This window comes from Cotesia glomerata, linkage group LG1 (assembly GCF_020080835.1).
Source record: "Cotesia glomerata isolate CgM1 linkage group LG1, MPM_Cglom_v2.3, whole genome shotgun sequence".
Lineage (NCBI taxonomy): Eukaryota > Metazoa > Arthropoda > Insecta > Hymenoptera > Braconidae > Cotesia > Cotesia glomerata.
The window spans coordinates 2119679-2139565 of record NC_058158.1 but is presented as its reverse complement, the minus strand read 5'-3'; the positions used below and the strand labels follow the sequence as shown (position 1 = coordinate 2139565).

Sequence of the window (19887 nt, the reverse complement as noted above, 5' to 3'; positions counted from 1 at the left end):
AAATCAAGACCTTTGTTATGACACTAAATTTCACTAAAAAAATCAATTTTATCATATTCTTTTAATAATATAGATTATGAGTTTTTTTTTAATTATTTTCTTGATTAAAAATTTATTAAAATCGAATAAAATTAGTTTTTTTATAAATAAATATGATTTAAACTTGATTTTTTATTTAAGATGTCCCCATTTTTGTCGAGAATTAAAATTTTAAACTGAATAAAAAAGTCTTTTTAAAAAAATTTCACCTAATTATTGCATGAAAAAATTGAAATTTCTTTAAAATAAAATAAAACAAAATCTAATACAGTCTAAAAAATATCTAAAATAAAACGGATAGGCAACGCCGTCCCCAATTTCGTTTGACCGATAATTTCATACTGTGATGTCACCTCTATTCTGGCGTGCTAGAAGAAAAACAAATTCGGGTCACTTCGTCTCGCGCCGATTTTCACCTCTTTATTTTTAAAGCTTATAACTTTAACGCGACATTTCGGTATTAAAATTCATGTTTCTTCTATTCACACCTCCATGCATAAATATAATAAATATCTAAATAAAATAAAATTTCTAAATCGAGCAAAATTAATAAACAAACATTGAGTTAAAAAAAAAAAAAAATAAATAATAACCCACTTTATAGGTCTTACAAGGGATCATTTAACGTGAGTCGTTAATCGGTTCGTTTTAATAGAGTTTACATACGAATTTTCCGTGATATAGTTAACAATAGATTATATACCAGCGATTATATTATTATATTATATACTAACACAATAATATATTTAATTTATAGTCGTAATTAAACTCAATAGCCTTTGGATTTTCATTGTATCCATTGTTGTGAGTGAAATACACGTGAGATTGCAACCTCCCACAAATTTACACGGATTTATATCACACATTTGCCCCCAACCTAAACCACTTTGGTTACGAGATTCGAGTATCGATCCAATTCTAAAAAAATAACTAAATTTTCTTCTTTTTAGCTCTTCTTTTTTTTTTTTTTTATTTATTGTTAACTTTTGATTCAAAAGACTAGAATAAATCCAATTTGCAATAAAATACTTCAATTTTCTTACTTCATTTCTTCTTTAAATTATTTAATGTTTAAATTTGGATGGAAGACTAGTAATGATTTAATTCCCAAAAAATAACATAATTCTTCTATTTCTTCTTCATTTTGTTTTTACTTAATTTTTTATTGTTAAAATTTGAATCTAAGATTTGATTATCAAGCAAACTTGAAAAAAATTAACAAAATTATTTTCTTTTTTTTATTTAATATATAAATTAAAATTTTTTTTAAAAAACAACTTTTTAAAAAAAAACTTCAATTTATATATACATAAAGGGTCCTTAAAAAAAATTGTTAATTTTATTTAATATTCAATTTTGGATCTAAGATTCAAGTATCGATCAAGTTTGCAAAATCATAACAAGATTTTCTTCTTTCTATTTACATTTTTTTCTTTTCTTCTTTAATTTATTTAATTCTATTCATTTTTAAATTTTTTTATCAAAGATTTAAGTATCGATACAATTTTCAAAAAATCATCTAAGTTTTCTTCTTCATATTTCTTCTTTAATTTTTTACATTTCTTCTTTAATTTTTTCATTTTCTCTCTTCTTTATTCCATCTATTATCAAAGTTTCTATAAAAAATTTGAGTATCGACAAAATTTACCAAAAAAAACTTCATTTTATATCTTCTTCCCATTTCTTTTAATTTTCCTTTTCTTCTTTAATTTATTTAATTCTATTCATTATTAAATTTTTTATCAAAGATTTAAGTATCAAAATAATTTCCGAAAAATTATCAAAATTTTCTTCTTTTAATTATTTTATTATCTCTCGTCTTTATTTTATTTATTATTAAAAGTTCAATTAAGAATTCTAGTATTTATTAAATTCACCAAGAAATAACTTCATTTTATTCCTTCTTTTTATTTTTTCTTTAATTTATTTAATTCTATTTGTTATTAAATTTTTCATCAAAGATTTAAATATCAAAACAATTTCCAAAAAAATTATCAAAATTTCCTTCTTTTAATTATTTTATTTTCTTTCTTCTTTTATCTATTATTAAAATTTCTTTCAAAAATTTTACCAAATTCACTAAACAATTACTTTATTTTATTTCTTCTTTTAATTTTTTTCTTCAATTTATTTAATTCTATTTATTATTAAAATTCTTATCAAAAATTTAAGTATCGATACAATTTTCACAAAATTATCAAAAGTTTCTTCTTTAAGTTTCTTCCTTAATTTGTTGATTTTATCACTTATTTTTTCTATCAATTATTAATATTTCTATCAAAAATTAAGTATCGATCAAATTTGCAAAAAAAACTTCATTTTATATTTCTTCTTCCCATTTCTTCTTTAAATTTTTTTCTTTTCTTCTTTAATTTATTTAATTCTATTTATTATTAAATTTTTATCAAAGATTTAAGTACCGATACAATTTTTACAAAATTATCAAAAGTTTCTTTAATTTTTTTATTAAAATTTTTTTCTTTTCTTCTCCAATTTATTTAATTGTATTTATTATTAAATTTTTATCAAAGATTTAAATATCAAAATAATTTTCAAAAAATTAACAAAATTTTCTTCTTTAATTTTTTTAATTATATTTTTTATATTCTCTCTTTTTTATTTTATCTATTACCAAAATTTCGATCAAAAATTTGAGTATCGATCAAATTCCCTAAAAAATAACTTCAATTTATTTCTTCCTTTAATTTTTTATTTTTATTTCTTCTTTCTTTTACCCAATTATATCTTCCCTCAAAATTTAGATAAAAAACTAGTGTATCGATCCATTATTAAAAAAAAATCCAACTATTTCTTTTTTTTCTTCATTATTTGTTTTATTTAATTTTATTTATTGTTAGCATTTATTGTGTTGGAGAATCGATGGAAGCTGAGGTCGTTGTAATGCTGACGCGAATATTGTGCTGAACAGTTGGATCTAACGAAGCTTCCCTCTATGTACTGAACGAGACCCTAGAACCCAGAACTCTAGTTCGCTTCTACACGAAAGGAGGAAAAAAGAAAAGAGAAGAAAACTACAACAGGCCGGGGGTATGATATACATAACATTTAAGTAGTGTAAGGTCGTGCCTCGTAACCGACGTCTTGAGATTCCAAGGTGACCAGAGAGCACTCGAGAACGTGAATAAGAACGCGATAAAGTTGAGGGAGAGCAAGAGGGAGGAAAAATAGAAGAATGTGCATCACCAAGGCAGGCTCTGCGGCAAATTGCTTCTACTCGAATCCTCACTACTGTCGCAATCCCCGGACGCGAGTCTTTCTTATACCTTATATATATATATATATATATATATATATTATATTACATATATATATATATATATATATATATATATATATATATATATATATTACATATATATATATATATATATATATATATATATATATATATATATATATATATATATATATATATATATATATATATATATATTACATATATATATATATATTACATATATATATATATTATATTACACATATATATATATATTATATTACACACATATATATATATATATATATATATATATATATATATATATATATATATATATATATATATATTCTGCTGAATAGCATCTGTATTCAATCCAGAATCGAGTGTATGTTGCTCCTCTGGGAGATACTACACTCGATCTCGTGGAAACTGTCATTCCAATAAACGGAAACTCGATACATATACACATACATATACATACGTAATGCCCTTTATTTTGTTTATATTCATTTGTCGAGTATTCTCTACCTTCAGCGCCCTTTACTCCGTTTTTTGGTTGCTGAATCTTCACGTCGTTATTTGCTGATGAATTTTTGAGCTTTCGGATTTTTTTTCTGATGGTAAGGCTTTTGATTGGTTATCAAGAATTATTTTATTGTAAAAATATAAGAAGACTTATAAAAAAAAAAATTTTTTATAAGATTTTGTTGTTAAAAAAATTAATTGATTTAAAAGAAGAAAATTTAATATAAAAAAAAAACTTTTTTTTGATGATTTCAAAGTGTCAAATTTTGAAGAAAAATTTTTCAAAATTACAATAAAAAAATTAAATAAATAAGGTAAGAGATCCAGTTAATATTAGACATTTTATTTTATTTAAAAAAATAATCAATTTTACTGAATTAATAAATATAGTTTTTAAGATAGGTTTTTTGGGAACTTTTTATTTTTTTTTTAATTAGAATAAAATTGCACGTGTCAAATAACTAGGCCAGTGTCAATAACTAGGTCTTTTACCTTAGGCATTAAAAATAAAAATAAAAAATAGAAAATATGATAAAAATATAAATAAGCTTCAAAACTTGCTTTGAATTTGAGGTACGGTCTATTTTTTACCTCAAAATATTTCTTTTGGTTAAGAAGCTTGAAAATTGAAACTAAATAAAATTTATTTTAAAAACATTTTTTTTTTTCATGTTCAAATTTTTACATGCCCAAAATATTGCACAATAAGTACCGAAACTTGCTTTGAACTAAAGCTACAGTCTATTTTATGCTTTTACAAATTTAGTTTGGCTCTTTTCGATAAAAATACAAGTTTTAGAATTTTTACTGCATCAAATTTATTTCAAAAATTTCAATTTTTAACTTTTTGCTTTCAAATTTAATAATTTTTAATAAATATTCTTGATTTTCCATTTTATTAAAATTTTTTTAGAAATGTTCTTGAAAAAATTGATAAAATTTTTATGTAAGTCATCAATGATAAATCATTGTTTTGTTGATTTAAATCTCTCATTTTTTAAAAAGGGCGATTTTAAACCACTGGGTTGTAACGTCGAAGCCGAGTAAAGTGATTAGCACGATTCGGTATCGCGAGGAAACATTTACTGGCCACTGATATACATATTTATGTATTCAGGGTACTATTGGCTCATGGTAATAGGTGTTTAAAGTTTAGTTTTAGTCAATACACGCGTTCGTCAATCACAATGCTGAACGATTCGTTAGATAGTGCCAATACGATACTTTTTTTCCATAAATATTTTTGATAAAAAAAAATTTTTTTCCACTCTGAAATATCAGATAAATACAAAAAAAAATTCTTTTTTAGTTTAGAAAAATCTTAAATAATTTTTTTTATCAAAAGATTAATTAAAGAAAAAGTGAATAAAAATTAATATGTAGGGTTGAGGGGGGGGGCAGTTTTGAACAGGGGCACCTTTGAACATCTTTAATTATAAATAAACAAAAAAATTTTTTTGAACGTGAATTTTAAATTTAAGGTGGCAGCACGGCTGCCAACTAATATCCATCATCAGCTGTTCCATTTTTCTCGCTATACCTAATCTACATTTAATAGTCAAATAAAAGCCCGGGGAAAAAGGTTTAGATCTCACCAGATATAATTTTATCTGGTCAGATCTAATTATATCTGGTCAGATCTATTTATATCTAATCAGATATGGGATTGGAGACATAATCAGATCTAGTCATATCTGATCAGATCTAAACAGATATAACTATATCTGAATTGGAAAATTCATCAGACATGATCAGATCTAGTCATATCTGATCAGATCTAAACAGATATAACTATATCTGAGTTGATAAATACACTAGACATGATCAGATCTAGTCATTTCTGATCAGATCTAAACAGATATAACTATATCTGAATTGGAAAATTCATCAGACATGATCAGATCTAGTCATATCTGATCAGATCTAAACAGATATAACTATATCTGGGTTGAAAAATACATCAGACATAAAAAGATTTTATTATATCTGGCCAGATATAACTATATTTGTGAACTATTAATAAATACTTATAAACTATTTTAATAAATATACTTTCCTCCCAAATAAATATTTATTAAATGTTAAAAAATATTTAATAGAATTTAATAAATTAAATAATTGTCTTTGAATAAATTAATTTGTTAACAGTTAATAAATCTTTCTATCAGCGTATATTGATAATTAATAATTTGCAAATTTGATAAAAAACTTTGTTCATTACGCATCGATCATGGACACAATTCACATTACTTGTAGTTATTACAAACTCTACTCTTCAAGTAAGCCTCGTAGGTAAACAGGTAATGAATTAGTAATATTTGAGCGTAAGCGTACCAGAGCTTGTCTGCAAATTTATCGCTCAAAAGAGTCTAATTATAAAAAACAGATAAGTAATAAAATCATCTATACACTGGCTGACATATCTAGAATCGACAATTTCATTATAAAATTGTGCAGAGATTACCTCAAATAGATAATGAAATAATTAAAGAACTGAGCAAAGTAAATAAGAGTGAGATGGAAATCAGAAATAACAATTCAACTTGCTTGCCACCGCAGGCATTCATAAATTTTGACAGCAAGGGCCTGATCCAAAGTCCTAGCAACGTCCCAGTGTTATACCACACCAGAAGACATCAAGCCATCAGAAAAATTAGTGAGAATCAAGAAACAGTCTATAACACAGCTATACCAAATCGAGACTTCCTCGACTTCCACATTCTCAATAAGAAGTACTGGTGGCTGACAGATGAGTCGCCTCACCGGAAGGCTATTGCCAAGAGAAGAGAAGCCTACAACAGCTTCAACAAAGTTCAGAAAAAAAAAAGGTGACATAAACCAAGTATCGTAATTTTATTTAAAAATCTAAATTTCCGTCGTATTTTTGAAATTAACAAGAGACAAATTCGAAATTCAAAGAATTATCTCTTCTCACTTAATTATTTTTATTTTCTATTATTTATCTTTATTTATTTTTTTTTAATAACTAGAATTGATATGATGTTTTTTTTATGACAAACATTATAATATTATATTAAGAGAAAAAATGGCTATTTTTTAAGTTTTCTAGTTTGCAGCCTAGATTAAGGTAGTACCCTCGCCAGAGTCGTTTTCTTAGGATTTTTTTTTAACTTCGGCAGATTAATATTCATATAATTCTGCGTCGATTGGCGCAATTTGAAAATTTTTGACCATTTAGTTTCAGAGATATTTAATTTCAAAGTTTGAGTTTTGAACGCTCTTTTACATTGCGGTATACGGGATATCGAAAAGTTTACCTACAAACATTTTTATATCTCAGAAACTTTTCTTAGGATTCTTTTAAAAAACTAGAGTAACGTTAACTAACAACTAAACAATTTTTTAAAAATAATTTCATTGATAATTACCACACAGTTTCAGAGATATTTATTAATAAGTAATGAAAAATTTACCAGACTTTAGCCGAGGAGGGGATACGTTAATAAAACTGTGGCAACAACGCAAGTTTTGTGAGCCGCGAAAAAAATATGAGACGCGCATGCGCTGAAAAATTTGAAAAGTTTAATTTACTTTAAGTGTAACATTATAGTTATTAATTTTATTTATTTAAAAAAAAAAGTAACAATGATTATTTTATGAAAATAAGTATTTTTCTATATTTATAAAAAGTTTGGAAAATCCAAAAGTGCACGCCTCATAACGCTCATTCATTTTACAAGAAAACAATTAATTGTGTAATTGATTAAAAAAAAAAAAAAAAAAAAAAAATTATAATTAAGTAATTTCTTACAGAGTATTTTTTATTTTTTTTTTAAACTTCGGGCCCTTTTTTCTTGTCATATGCGCACGCAGTCTAAAAAAATCTAACTTGATCAAGTGGCGCCATAGTTTTCACGTGACAAATAAGAAAAGTTCGTTTGGCTTTGTACGATTGTATCGTAGTGAATTTTAATAAAAATTCAATAAAAAAAAAATACGTAAACTAGGCCACTGATATGAAATACGGACCCAGTTCATCGAATTCTTAAACTAATAAAAAAGGTCCGGTCTTGAAATATCAATTTGTTCGGGAGTAATCGTTGGTACATCCAAAATGGGGTGACATCCGGACGTCCACGTAAAATTTTTTTCAAAATAGCAACTTAAAATGATTTTAGAAATTAAAAGATGGTTTAATTTAAGTGTTTTTTCGGTGTACATCTACTTATATCATTGTATAAGTGTAGTATATGCTTGTGATAGAGGCATTTAAAGATCACAAAATTGCTTGAACTTGACAAGTCGAGTATAAAGCACAACCTCACGCGCTTCGCGCTATGAGGCGTGCAAAATTCAAAAAGTTAATAAGTTGAATATAATAATATATATTAATCTTTCATAAGTTATAAAAATAATAGTCAGATGAAATAATAAAAAAAATACTAAAATTTAAAATCCGTAAATTCATCAACATAAAAAATTCAATTACTGATTTTTCTGAAAAAACAAAACAATATTGTCAATTATTTTTTTTCTATTTGTTATTTGCATATTTGCTAGTGATTTCTGTCGTTTTTCAAGGACTTTTTTTTATGAATCGTCCTTTATAAGTCAATTTTTCAGACATTGTAATTATATTTCCGAATAAATGTATGTAAATAAATAAATAAACGCATGTGTCAAAACAGAGGTTAATCTACAGTTAGTCCAAAACACTACAGTATAACCACTATAAAATATCTTAACGCTCACGCAGTGTTGCCAGACTTTTCAAACGATCAGTTTCTCGTTTGTGATTGGCTAAAATAAGTACATAAACAGCAAAAAGTTTTAGGCTTGTCAATAATGACTCTAAAGTATATGTACCATACACTCTAGCACAAACTTTTGACGACGGAAGTCGCGAGGGTACTACCTTAAGCATGTAAAAATGTATATATTGTAACTTGTTATACAAATAAACTTTTTCGGGTCCCTGGTTCGATTCCCGCGCTCGCCGTTTTTTTTTTTTTTTTTTTTTAAGTTAATTACGAAAATTAAAATATTAATTATTTCATTATGTTAATAGTAATTAATATATTAATGAAAAGTGTTCAAAGGTGCCCCCCTCTCCCCTATTAATTTAAATGTATTAAATTAATATGTATTCATTTAACATATAATTTATAGAAACAATCGTCTGGTGGAGAAAAGACGATTACAACGACCGTAACAATAATTATTTATTTATTTATGAGAGCGGCCTGAATCGATTGGGAAGCACTAATGTACCGAGCTTACCAACCCAGGCGTGACAGTAAGAACTCACTAGACAATTCCGCCGACGTTGGCCTGTCTTCGACTTTATCACGAAAACTTAGTAGTGAAATTTATACAAAGACTCATATAATGTCATGATTCACGACGTATGCCAGCCAGCGTGTCCATAACGGCGGTATTAAATAAAATATATGTATATTCTATAAACGTCAGTGTTTAATCTGCATACACTAAAATAGTAAAACTTCATAACTTTATAACTTCATAACTTTATAAACCAGAGCTTTGTTATTTTTATTTTATTTCATAGTTTATAGCCAATAAATTTTTTTACTTCGACAACTTTTGTTAAAAATTTGTTTTTTTAATGATTATTATTATCATATAATATATACTGAGCGTTTCTTTATCCAGTTTTTTAACCATAAAATTTTTTTTATGTATGCATTTTAAATAATTTTTTTTTAAATTATTTAAAAATTAAAAAGTTTTTTCTTTAAGTCAAAAAATAACTCACTAAATTGCCCAAAAATTTTTTTTATAATTATATATCAATAATAAAAATTTATAAATTTTCTGTAATCTAAAAAAAAATCTTTTAAAATTAATTTCAGATTAAAATTGCTCTTTAAATAATTTTTTTTTTAATTAAAAAGTTTTTTTTGTTAAGTCAAAAGACTTGACTCACTAAATTGACCAAAAATTTATTTTATAATTTATTTATCAATAGTAAAAATTTATAAATTTTCTGTAATCTAAAAAAAAATATTTTTAAATTAATTCCAGATTAAAATTGCATTTTAAATAAATTTTTTTTAAATTATTTAAAAATTTTCTTCTTTAAATCAAAAAATGACTCCTTAAATTGACCAAAAATTTTTTTTATAATTATATATCAATAATAAAAATTCATAAATTTTCTGAAATCTAAAAAAAAATATTTTAAAATTAATTTCAGATTAAAATTGCATTTTAAATAAATTTTTGTTAAACTATTTAAAAATTTTCTTCTTTAAGTCAAAAAATGACTCACAAAATTGCCCAAAAATTTTTTTTATAATTAGTTATTAATATTAAAAATTTATAAATTTTCTGTAATCTAAAAAAAAATATTTTAAAATTAATTTCAGATTAAAATTGCATTTTAAATAAATTTTTTTTTAATTATTTAAGTTACAATTTTTTTTCTAAGTCAAAAAATGACTCACAAAATTGACCAAAAATTTTTTTTATAATTATATATCAATAATAAAAATTTATAAATTTTCTGTAATCTAAAAAAAAAAATATTTTAAAATTAATTTCAGATTAAAATTGCATTTTAAATAAATTTTTGTTAAACTATTTAAAAATTTTCTTCTTTAAGTCAAAAAATGACACAAAATTGCCCAAAAATTTTTTTTATAATTAGTTATTAATATTAAAAATTTATAAATTTTCTGTAATCTAAAAAAAAATATTTTAAAATTAATTTCAGATTAAAATTGCATTTTAAATAAATTTTTTTTTAATTATTTAAGTTACAAATTTTTTTCTAAGTCAAAAAATGACTCACAAAATTGACGAAAAATTTTTTTTATAAATTTTCTGCAATCTAAAAAAAAAAAATAATTTTAAAATTAATTTACCTGTTGTGGTGCTTTTGCAGAAAAACCGGCAATCAGAACCTGAAAAAAAAAATTACGAATAAATAAAATGAAATGGAGATATGAAGCTCGAAATGAACTTTACTGTATACTATAAAAAAAAATTGCAGTGTATTTTATATAAAGTTATACAAGTTAAATAGACCCTTATAAGTTATAACAGACGTGATATGCAAACATATGTGTCAGTGCCACGAATTTCACTGACTCGGTATATTGCGGATGTTGCCGTGTACAACCGTTGATGCTTACGTGGATCTAAATCCACACATCCTCACAAGCTCACCTACATCCTACACCTGCCTCGACATCAACATCCAACATCTAGATTTCCAGATGCAATTAAATTCAAATACCGAGCTGGATTAACGTGTCAGAGGAACAAGGACCGGAGATTGATAACACGAAAAGTTTATTGTTTCTTCGTATCCAAATACGGAAAATCATATTTAATCGCCTGATGATAGACACTGGTAATTTATATTTATTAAACTACTTTAATTACAGTCAGGCCATTTAGCATACAATTGTCTGGGATTAATTCCCGGCAGCGATTAACATTTATATTCGGTAATTTGTTTGTTCGGATTTATATTTTGCTTTATTTGCCGAGTAGAACTTTGTAAATATTATCCTTGTGGGCTAATTTACTGACTGTTACTGCTAGTTAAAATGTTTGCGCGATAATAATATATACTCCCGGGATAATTTATAGGAATGATTACTTTATAATGGGCGAGCTTTTGTAACGAATGGCAAAACTATTTTTGATCTATTGCGGAGAAAAATTGTTGCAGTAACTGCAATAATTGTGGAAATGGGCTTGGGAATTGGAAGAATTGCCCGTGTAGTGGAGAGTGGGGCCGGCGACTGTTCTCTGATGGGGGTGTTACGAAAAATGTCTTGCTAAAGATACCAGACTGGCAATAATCTTTAGAGTTTTTTTAAAAGTTTTAATGTTGGAAACTTAAACTTTTAAAGTTAAGTTTGGGATTTAGGATTTTGTTGTTAGAAAAATTAATAAAAAAATATTGTAGTAATTTAAGTTAAGTTATAATAACATATCAGGTACATCTTTGTTAAGAAAAAAAAATTTATTGATTTTTTAAATTAAAAATTAAATTAATTTTCAGATTTTTTCATGAATTTTTTAATTTATGAATTCCTAAATTTTTTATAATAATAATAAATTCAATTTTTTAAATGTATAAATTAAAAAGATAAATTTATTTATTTTTAAATAACAATTTTAATTAAAAGAAAGTTTAACAAAATAAAATCAATGGTCTTATTAGCAATCGGTCTAATAATTTAGAAGGTGATTTTTTAACACTTTGAGGTAGCAATAGTCTAATTATAAATTATTTGAATGATCCAAACCAAAATATTATACCTCTATTAGATATTAAATAGTTTTTTAAAGTGACATTAAATTTTTAACTAATTGTTTTTTCGTACAAATGGAAGATTCTCTAAAATGAAGTTAGACAATTTGCTATAATTAGAAATTAGTTTTAATTTTTTTTAATTGTTTGTCAAAAATTTTATGTTTTTTTTTTCTAATTTTCTATTTATAATTCAATAAATTTACATAATTTCATAGAATTGATTAATTGAATATTTTTTGTTTCAATGTATAAGATAAAAATCCTTGAAAAAAAAATCGGACCGAAATCAATAACTTCCCTTTATTGGAAAATTTTCAATTTGCTCAGAGGGAATTTAAAAAAGTTTTATTTTAAAAATTAGAATTTAAAAAATTCACGATAATTAAAGTAAGATAATAAATATTCTTAAAAAAAAATAATAATTTATAATTAATTTCATAAAAAATAGAAAAAAATTACATAAAACAAATATGTAGGCTTGCTAAAAATTCCAACAGGATACAAAACAAAAAAATTAGTAAAACGGTTCACCCTAAAGGCCATCCCTGCAACTTCCCGCTAATTTCATACTTAGACGCTTAAAATTGCACCAATGACGTTTTTGAGCTCTTCGAGCTCAAAAATACAGTTTATGGGTTATTTTGAGCTCTCCGAGCTCAAAGATATTACTTTCCTATGCTTTAAAGCTCTTCGAGCTCAAAAGTCTGATAGAGATTTGATAAGACACTATTTTTTGAATTTTTAAACCACAATAACTTTTGAATGAATAAACCGATTTTTACGCAGTTAGAAGCATTCGACGCAATTTTTCAAGCCTCACAAAGAATCTCAAATTTTGAATTGATCGCGCTAGGAATTTTGGAGTTATTCCGAAAAAACACTTTTTTCGGTTTTCTTTCGTTCACGATATCTCTCGAACGAATTAACCGATTTTGACTGGCTTGATGGCGATCGACGTGGTTTTTTATTGTCTAGAGTTGATTAGTTTTTGGAATCGATCGGTAGAGCCGTTTAAAAGTTATCCAAAAAAAACCACATTTGGAAAAATTTTTTTTCTTAGTTTTTTTAAGATTTCTCAAAATCTACTAATCCGAATCGGTCCAAATCATACTCAAAATCTAAGTTTGGCCAAGCCCTTTCAAATGACACCAACCGCGATAAAATCGGATGAGCCGTTCAAAAGTTATAAGCGGTTCACATACTTTCACACACACACATACAGACACCGTGACAACCTCACGGGAGTAGTCAGGGAAGCTTCCTATGACCTTCAAACGTCGAGATCTGATGAAAACTCGATTTTTGCAAAACGGGGTGAAAACAATAACTTCCCGATTTTTGAAAATCTTCGATTTTCTTAGCAGGAAGTTAAAAAAATAATTTCTTCTTCAGAATATTAAATTTTTAAATTGATTAAAATATCAAATTTTGTTTAAAAAAATTCTTGATAATATTTATTAGACTGACTAAAATAAATCACGTAAGAAAAGAAATATGAAAGCTTACCAAAAATTTTATTTAAAAGAAGAAATAATCAAAGAAAATTAAATTTTTTACTTCAAACAATACTAAATTTTGTGTAGTAAAATGAAAACATTTTAAACCAAAAATAAATCAATGTTCAACATCAGTCGATTCAGCATCAGGTGAATTAAAATTCCCGAAAGCTCATGAGAGTTAAAAACCTCTAGCGGAGATTGAAATTATTATTTGAGTAATTTTTTCGCGTAAAATTGAAAACGGATTGGTCAATCATGATTTTTAATTTACTGTTGAACGGAATTTTCAATTTGTCTGTCGGGAGTGCCAATAGCAATCATAATGTATTGAAACAGAGCATACAACATCGAACATACTTGGCAAAGAGCAAGAGAGCAAGAGAGACAACGTGTGATACAACACAAACAATGTATGAACAATGGCAAGATATAGATTGTAATAGTGAACGGCGAATGACACGGCCGCGGTGGCGGATTCGCTGACAAAGCGTGTAACACGTTGTCACATTGGGTGTTTCCACAACTGGCCCACTGTACAACACTGGAGTAACTGGCATGGTGTTATAGCTACAGAAAGCGGGCATTAACCGACATAATGGGAGCTGGATCGTGGACCTGGAGCTCGCGGCGAGTCGGTGTATGCTGGAGATGATCGGAGAACGGGCTGGGAGGATTGAGGGTTGAGGATGTATTATGTGCGCCCTTGTGCCCCGCTCTCCACTCGAGTGTCCACACACGCCTGATCGAGGTTATATGCGAAGTGTAATCGAGCCGTATCCTAATTACATTTCTCGGTAATTGCCAAACAATTATTACAATGAGATTGGCATTGGGGTGCCTGAATACGAGGTATATCGTCTACGAGTACACTGCCGAGGGAATACTACCCAATAGACATTCTTGTATAAACAGTAATGAACGTTGATTAACTCACTACTGATGCACCCAAACTTACATAATTTTTTATTTTTTTTTAATTTATCTGCAAAAATTTTATTTATTTTTTTCGATTCTATTTTAAGCTTATATTTTCGAATTTTCGACAGCAAAATATAAGGTACCCGCGGGTAATAAGGCCTAAGTGATAGAAATGCTATTTAAAATAACAGCTTCCGCTAAAGGCTTCTCTAGTAGAAGCGTCTAGCATAGAAATGTCGCTACAAGTTTATAGAGTCCCGATACAATGTTCCCTGTCTTCTATATTTCATCATCCGTCATATGCTAAAGTAGCGCGGAAAAATTCCTAAAAAACAGTTTGAGTAAATGGTAAACATTTTTTATAATTTTATATTTAATAATTTAAAATCATTGTTCTAATTTTTATCAACATCTTAAGAAGTATTGTTGCTAAATTTAAGTGATGATTGATCTATATTAATACCAATTTTATTGATTTTCGTATAACTATTTCCAGTATGTTTAACCCGCAGGCCTTATTACCCTACCGTAGTAAAATAACGCCTATTCTTAAGGTTTTTGAAAAAATTTAATTTTGTGTTTGTTTAGGGTGAAAATTACCATTACTTTATTATATTTTAAAGCTAATGTATTAATATAAAAATTAACGTTACATTTCAATAATTAAATGCAATATTTTCGATTTTTTTCAAAATCTCCCTTAGCTAGGCCTTATTACCCGCCGGTACCTTATTATATAGGTGATTCTCTGTAAGGGCGTATTAAATCTGTTCAAAATTGTCCGACCAAATTATTTTTGATTTTATTAGAAAAAAAATTAACAAGGGCTACAAAACTATCAGCTTAATCATAATAAATAAACAGCCGATTTCATTTTTGCTTTTTTGATATTTGTGTATCTTTTTCCATAAAACATGACAAGGGACTGTTTGCCAGGGGACTATTTTTTTTTTATCAAATTGAGAAAAATCAAGCAAACTATTTCAATGCATTTAACTTTTCAAGTTCTCAATGAATGTTTACATTAATTAGAATAATATTAAGAATTATGGATCCAATTTTATAAATAAATTATAAATAAAAATAGTCGCCAGGGGACTGAGTTTTGAAGTGGCCCAGGGTTTATTAACTATTAATAATTTAATTTATTTGAAGACAATTATTTAATTTATTAAATTTTAATAAATATTTCTTAACATTCAATAAATATTTATTCGAGGAAAAAGTACATTTATTAATACTTAATAATTATTTATTAACAGTTAACAAATATTCATTAGCCATTAATAAATATTTTTTAACTGTTAACAAATATTTATTAACATTTAATAAATCATATTTAATAAATAATTTATTAACTGATAATAAATATTTATTAAATCCTATGATGTTAAAAAATCATTTATTAACAGTTAATGAAGCTTATTAAATATAAACAAATCCTTCTATCAGTGTATTTTATTAAATTAAAAAAATTTATTCAATAAAAAATTATTGTTTATTTTTTGACAATTTATAGAAATATTTTGAATAAAAATTCTGCCTTGCAATAAATAAAAAATAAAATTTATTTTTAAAAGCTACAAACTCAAAAAAAATCTAATAAGCAAAAACTTCATTAGTAAGACTAAATATTTAAAGTAAAAAACAAAATAATTTCCTCGTAGCTCATGAAGCAAACTCCAGATAAAATATTAAATTTTAAAAATGAATAATTAAACGGGTAATTATTAAAACATAAAGGAAACGAACTTAAATCTTTTGTTGTTTAACAGCCACTTCCTCATCCTGGAACATGAAACGAAAACTGAAACGCTAGGAGTGGAGGAAATCTTGTTTTCGCTTTACACGTTTAGTTCTCAGTTCATAGCATTAATGCCAAAGAAGAAAAGAGAAGAGAAGAGAGAAAAAGAGAGAAGCCAATGCTGCAAGCTCCACCGAGAGTTTACTCAAGACTCTCGGTATACATAAATAAATATACACCTTAACAATTTCAAAGCTCTGCATGAATAAAATAACTATTTTTTACTCGCCGCTATCACATTTTTATTTTTTTATTTTATTAATGAAGCCGATGGAAAACACCATGAACATTTAATTTTATATTTCTCACGGATAGTCAATTCATGATGATAAGTATTTAGAATGCATTTGAAAATTCTCTATTTCTAGATAAATAATTAAAAAATTACCCTGTATCTTGTGAAATATTGACATTTTTAAAGATATAAACTCATCCCGATGTTACACTCATCGAGACTTTTCATTTGAGTACCCACATCAATTTTTCATATATTTATATATATTACATATATGTATATATGAAAAATATATCAAAAATGCACGTGGGTACTCAAATGAAAGCTCTTGATGAGTGTAACATCGGGATGAGCTTATATCTCACAAAATGTCAATAATTAAGAACTGACCTTGCTATTATCTTGTCAATTAATGATATTTTTAAAGATATAAGCTCATCTTGACATTATACTCATCGAGACCTTTCATTTGAGTACCCACATCAATTTGTCATATATTTTATATATTTATATATATTATAAATATGTATATATGTTAAATACATATAAAAATGCATGTGGGTACTCAAATGAAAGCTCTTGATGAGTGTAACATCGGAATGAGCTTATATTTAAAAAAATGTCAATAATTAAGAACTGACTTTGATATCTTGTCAACTAATGATATTTTTGAAGATATAAGCTCATCCCGATGTTACACTCATCGAGACCTATCATTTGAGTACCCATATCAATTTTTCATATATTCCATATATTTATATATAGTATATATATGTATATATGAAAAATATATCAAAAGTGCATGTGGGTACTCAAATGAAAGCTCTTGATGAGTGTAACATCAGGATGAATTCATATCTTCAAAAATATGAATAATTGAGAACTGACTTTGCTATCTTGTCAACTAATGATATTTTTGAAGATATAAGCTCATCTTGACATTATACTCATCGAGACCTTTCATTTGAGTACCCACATCAATTTTTCATATATTTATATATATTACATATATGTATATATGAAAAATATATCAAAAATGCATGTGAGTACTCAAATGAAAGCTCTTGATGAGAGTAACATCGGAATGTGCTTATATCTTAAAAAATGTCAATAATTAAGAGCCGACCTTGCTATCTTGTCAACTAATGATATTTTTGAAGACATAAGCTCATCCCGATGTTACACTCATCGAGACCTATCATTTGAGTACCCACATCAATTTTTCATCTATTTTATATATTTATATATATTATAAATATGTATATATGAAAAATATATCAAAAGTGCATGTGGGTACTCAAATGAATGTTCTTGATAAGTGTAACATCGGGATGAGCTTATTTTTTTAAAACCTTCAATAGTTGAGAAAGTACAGTGCAATTTAACAAAAGTCATTATTCAATAAATCAAAATTTTATTTATTTATAGTTCACAGCAGTCACATAGTGACTGCAAGGTTGCTAATTATTTTTATTTAATTTCTAAAGGTAAAATATAAAAAATTTATTAAATTGATTCTTTTATTTTTTATTATAAAAAAAAAACCGAAAATTTCTGTCAAAAAAATTCAATTAACCCCAATAATTTCACAAATTAAAGAAAATTTTTAATTTTTTTTTTTTTTATTAAATAAATTTATTCATGAAGCCGATGGAAAACACCATTAATATTTTATTTTATAAATAACAAGATTGACTTTGTCTATAAAATGAAAGACTTGACTCTTTTCATTTTTACGTGATCCATTTTCATCATCGTGCCGATTATTTAGCTCCTGTTTGTTGAATTTACACTCTATAAAAGTTGTTAGTAGTCCGCTGGTAGTTTTTTTAACTTCTACTCGGGGATTTGCTGTAACACCTGTGATGTAATTTGGCTACATTGCGGACGACACGATTTAAATATTCATGAAAGATAAAACCAGTTGAAAAATCTTTTTTATAGTCACGTTATGCGGCTAAATATCACACACATATATTATATATACACATCTATTTCTTCTTCACAATGTTTCGCAATGTAAGGTAATGAATAATTAATTTCACAGTGTACTTCAGTTATTATTTTTAATTATTTCATTATAAAGTATTACGTTTGACCTTCGGAATTATTTTTCACGAGCTGTCAAATTGCCTCTTGAAATTAAATATTCTCCTCTCTAGTTATCGGTTAAATTTGTCATAAATATGCAGAAGAAATAACCGGGTAGAAAAATTTCGCTCCGGAATTTAGATTTTTGTTTCAATGGTTTGTTATTTTATTCGCGATTCAGATTGAATAATAAAAAGATATTTTCGGTGGATTGTATAAGTGAGGGTTGAATAGCGTTTTATTGCTATCTCAATTCTCGATGGTTTGATTTTTTTTGTTCTGTGGCAAAGAAAATTGATTTTTATTGGAATTAATAAATTTCAAAAAAAGAATTTGATTTTTTAAAATCTTTTATAATACAAATTTAATTATAAAAATAATAGAATATTTTAACAAGAAATTATATTAAATAATAAAAATATCTTAGAGAATGCAAAAATAATTAAATAATAATAATAAATAAATTTATCGAGTTTTAAAGCCTAATTTTTTGCATAAAATGCTTAAAAATAAAATAAAGAGTTCAAAAAAATTTTTTTTTAAATATTTATAACAATATTCCCGATTTTTAGCAAAAAAAAAACTCAAATAAAACACTTTACACTTTAAGATAAAAATAAAAATTTACTTGAAATAAGCCACTAATTTTCAACAAAATTTTCTTGATTCGAATAGAAAAATTCTTAAGCTAAGAAATTTTGCTCGATTTATAATTACATCACTTCTAATAAAGATATTGATCTTGATATCTTCGGTTACAAACCGCTCACTCCTACCACTATAGTTTCAATTATTCTAAATTTGCGTAACACTAATATTTAAACTCTTAATAAAATGTTTAATTTATGCACTTTATTTATTTATTTATTTATTTATTGAAATTTAAATGCCAAGGCATAGAGCCAAATAGCAAAAAGTAAAATACATATAATTTAGTTTCACATAAGTAATAAAATGAGATTTGAAATATTGGTTACATATAAAATTTTGTAATATTTATAAACAATATAATTTAAATTAGAAGTATATCGTAGCTAAACGTAATATTTAAGTGCATTCAGAAAGAGTAGCATGATTACAGTTTTTAGTATCTTAATATACACAATTCTTACTTTACTAGTATAGTACAATAATTAAAACTTCCACCAGATGTCTTAGATGCGAGTTCATTAGAAGTCTTTAAAAAGAAATTGTTCGATTACCTTTTGTCAAATGATTTATAGATACATTAATATTTCTACGATTAATATTTCTAAGTTTATGTGCAATGTTACAACGTAT

At 25.8% G+C, this 19887-nt stretch overlaps 1 protein-coding gene across 1 annotated transcript in view; it reads right to left on the bottom strand.

Moving 5' to 3' along the window:
* The window catches only part of LOC123275302 (acetylcholine receptor subunit alpha-like), a 194810-nt gene that overhangs the window by 157636 nt on the left and 17287 nt on the right, over positions 1-19887 (bottom strand). Inside the window, exon 2 of the mRNA XM_044743325.1 lies at positions 10654-10692. The gene's annotated coding sequence lies outside the window, so the exon portion shown is untranslated. The remainder of the gene's footprint in view (positions 1-10653; positions 10693-19887) is intronic.